A 4544-nucleotide genomic window follows, 5' to 3' on the forward strand; every position below is an offset into this window, starting at 1 on the left:
GTCACATAGAACACCGACAATGTCGCATTGTTTAATGTCCATTGAAACGTGGTTATCTCTCGTTATGAGTTCTTTATTCACTTTGTTGATGAACTTCAACTGATTATACTGTTTTTGCCTTATGGCGGGTAGTCAAATAAACGTGAGGAAATTGGCGGAGTTAGGAGTTTTGCAGGATGTAGGTAAATGCATAGTGTTTTTACGAGCTCATGGTTTGCTTTCTCGGCAGCAAACTTGCCCAAAATGTGGTTCTGTCATGGAAGAAAAGGTTTGGGCTTCGGCCAAGGTCGATGGCCTAGCTTGGCGCTGTCAAGCACGTGTAAGTTGTTGTTTTGCCGCATTGCGTTTATCTTGCAGTTGTCTGATTGTGTTTTTGGAGTTTAATTTTTTTTGGCGTTTGGCATGATATATACAGTTTTGAAAGTTATTTTGTTTTTGAATTGATTCGTTTGTGTATTAACAGGCATGCAGAAAAATAGTTTCCATCCGGAAAGGGTCGTTTTTTGAGAAAAGTCATCTCGACTTGCGTCAACTGGTGACACTAATGTATTTTTGGACATTAGATGTCTGCCAAGACGTAATTATGGCAGAGGCGTCAATCTCAAAGACCGTTTGTGTTGATTGGTGCAATTTCCTTCGTGAAGTAAGCTTATTCAGTAGATACAAGCTTTTATTGTAAACACCCTCGTCAGATATGCACGCAGGATCTCCTGTCCAGGCCCAACGTGATTGGCGGAGTCGGGCACATTGTGGCCATAGATGAAAGTCTGGTGGCACGCCGCAAACGTGGGTCAAATGCACAGGCGCGCCCAATACGGGAACAGTGGGTTTTTGGAGGCGTTGATCTTCAGACCAAGTATGACCTAAAATTATTGCATATTATTTGGCTAACAAACTCTTGTACAGGGAGTGTTTTTTGGAACTAGTCCCACGCCGGGATCGTGCCACCCTAGAAACAGTTATTGTCCGACACGTGGCCCCTGGGACAACAATCTGGTCGGATGAATGGGCTGCTTACAATCACCTATCTAGTAATTTGTTTGTTTTTTGACACGTTTTGCTATGTAATTGCTGGGCTGTTCAATTACAGGTTTGCCACACCAATACCAGCATCAAACCGTCAACCATTCTCATCGTTTTGTGACTCCAGCCGGAGTTCACACTAACGACATTGAAAGTTTGTGGTGTGACTGCAAACGTAAATTTAAACGCATGAACGGCGCTTACCGGGATTTTATTCCGTCTTACATAGATGAATGGATGTGGCGGCGTATGCGAGATAAATCGCAGTATTTCCCCGACCTCATTAACGCCATTGGAAGTAACCCACTGTACCACATATAAATGTAAATAGTTCCCTTAGTGGCTGTGATGAAAGACTGGTGCCACGACTCCGGGTCTCGACCCTGACGGTATCACCTGAGCTCTGAGCCTTCGTGTTAGAGAAAATGAAAAAAAAAAACGCCCGGCAAATTTTTTCCCATCACAACAACTGGCACCTTGACGTGGTGTGATGGCTTTTCACTAAGACCAGTTCTCTGTCTGCATTATTTAATAAAAATGTTGTATCAGAAGTGTCAATGCAAACAATCAATTTTGAGCAGACGAGTTACATTGTTATTAGGTGTTTTGCGAAACAATTTGTTTGAAAGTTATCCAATCTTTTATAGACATTTACATGTGGAATAGCGGGCTTCGACAAAGTTTTGCATAGTTTCCCACAAAACCCTTGAGGAACCATAGTTGAATTTAGTCACAGTAAAGTTGTATGACTGAACGGTCTTAAAAATGTCAATGAAACAATGCTCACATTTGGGAAATAGAGAAGCTTTTTTGGATCAAGACAAGTCAAATTTTCATTTGCATAGTCACTTCATCATCACAGTTCCATTATCCTGCCGTAGGATCGCAACCGACCGCACGAGCCTAGCGGGGAACGTCCGGTTGCATGAGGCTGTTGTACCTGCGGGTTCTGCTGGCCAAATGAAATCCGCCAAACGGAAACACAAGGTCGGTTCTTCGCAACGTTTCCTGTCATCCCACAGACCCGGGTGTCAAAAGGACTGTTCGTTGCGTCTATGAGAATGGTGCCGTCGAGCATCTCCTCATTATGCAGCTTGTGTAAGATCGATGACGAGATCTATGATGTTGTTCGCTGTAAAAAGTGCTGCTGGCCTTCTACCCGGACGGTTGGTCTGAAAAGACCGAATCCTACGGCAGTTTTTCGGTCTTTTGTATATGTCTAAGTATAATCTCGTTTCATGGTACAATACTAAAAAATAGAAAAGTAAAACCACACTAAGATAAAAACTAAAACACCCCTTAAAAAACACACATGAAAAAAATTGAAAACTAGCACGAGTTCTGGTATGCAGAGATTTGATGGCGTGTGGTAACCTCGATGGCAAATTGTTCTTGTGCCGAACACGGTGTTTACGCGTGGATGAAAGTTTTCAGCCCTTCGGGTGCTGTGATGGTGTACTGACGTAATATGCGTGAACAGGACTCATGTAATAGTTTGGCTACCTCATGTTTGTAAATATCTTTGCTTTTTAGGAGACACAAGTCATGACATAGTTGGGTAGGGCTGCATGCGAGTTATATTTCGCAAAATTTTGTTATGTTTAATGTTGTTAGTTTTAATTTGTGCAATGTGGCCGCTGCCCACGGCCGGGACGTCATATTGCAGATAGGGGTAGGCAAAAGAGTAGTAAATAATACGGAGATACTGTTGTCTCAGAGTAGTCACGTATTTCGAACACTAAAACGAAGGCTTGTGCTAGGTTTGGCTCCACATCAGCTATGTGTTTTTCCCATTTTAATACATCGCTAGGTGGCGCACCTCTCATCCGAAATGTACTTGATCTGTCGATTTGAAACTTGGCACGAATATTCACAAGGCATTAAACTTTCCACTCACTTTGACCCCACCGACCTAACCCCAGGCATTGTGACGTCACACTTATGCGAAAACTACCTTTATTCAAACAATCGCTAGGTGACGCACTTCCATGGGGGTGGAACGCGGGGGGGTGCAAGCTGGAGAGGAAGGATAGGCCTTTCCAACAATGTCTCGATCGCCCTTCTGCGATCTCAACTTTGGCTGCAGCGAGGTCGAGAATTTGTGGTCATGAAAGTATACCAGGTGCCGACATAGGCTTTTCCGTTGTTAACTCGGCCGCTTGAAGCGGGTCGAGCTTCGTCGAGGTGCACCCCTTTGTCGGCCTCTCATCCGAAATGTACTTGATCTGTCGATTTGAAACTTGGCACGAATATTCACAAGGCATTAAACTTTCCACTCACTTTGACCCCACCGACCTAACCCCAGGCATTGTGACGTCACACTTATGCGAAAACTACCTTTATTCAAACAATCGCTAGGTGACGCACTTCCATGGGGGTGGAACGCGGGGGGGTGCAAGCTGGAGAGGAAGGATAGGCCTTTCCAACAATGTCTCGATCGCCCTTCTGCGATCTCAACTTTGGCTGCAGCGAGGTCGAGAATTTGTGGTCATGAAAGTATACCAGGTGCCGACATAGGCTTTTCCGTTGTTAACTCGGCCGCTTGAAGCGGGTCGAGCTTCGTCGAGGTGCACCCCTTTGTCGGCCTCTCATCCGAAATGTACTTGATCTGTCGATTTGAAACTTGGCACGAATATTCACAAGGCATTAAACTTTCCACTCACTTTGACCCCACCGACCTAACCCCAGGCATTGTGACGTCACACTTATGCGAAAACTACCTTTATTCAAACAATCGCTAGGTGACGCACTTCCATGGGGGTGGAACGCGGGGGGGTGCAAGCTGGAGAGGAAGGATAGGCCTTTCCAACAATGTCTCGATCGCCCTTCTGCGATCTCAACTTTGGCTGCAGCAAGCACCAGAACTACTGGCCATTTTGTGATCGTACGAAACGATTTTAATTTTGCAATCTTCTGCTGATTGGATTGATGTGATTAAAAGGAACCCAATATCGTCATAATTCGGGTAAACATAGAAATCAGCATTCTGAATACGTTTTCTTCAATGTTTTAAACATTTTCGGGCGTTCTAAATTAACAGAATATTAAAAAACGTTAGGTTATTGCAAGAACAACGCCAACAACCAGTGTAAAAATGATTGTGATTGATTTTCTCAAATGATTTACCCTTTCTACAAACTAAAAATTGTTTGTCATTGTACCTAAGTGAGAAAGCGCAGGTCATCGGCGAGCGAGAGGTGTTTTGCATTAGCGAGTAAGTTTAGACGTTGAATAGATGTAGTTAGCGTGACCCGATTGACGTAATTTTTTGCATGACGTCATCCAAAACCTTGATGACGTCACACACCAATTTTCAGCTTTCTGCGATGTGTATTTCGTAAAGTGTGAAATTTTTGTCGGGCGATAGGGAAAATGTGTGTCGTCACAGTGACGTCATTATGTGCGTGACGTATCCGTACTATGACGTAGTTGATCATATGTAAAGGTCATTGGTGTATGTACAGGCATGACGTAGTTATGACGTTGGGTCATGAAAGTATACCAGACCCGAGAACCACTGG

This window comes from Phallusia mammillata, chromosome 3 (genome assembly GCF_965637545.1).
Source record: "Phallusia mammillata chromosome 3, kaPhaMamm4.hap1.1, whole genome shotgun sequence".
Lineage (NCBI taxonomy): Eukaryota > Metazoa > Chordata > Ascidiacea > Phlebobranchia > Ascidiidae > Phallusia > Phallusia mammillata.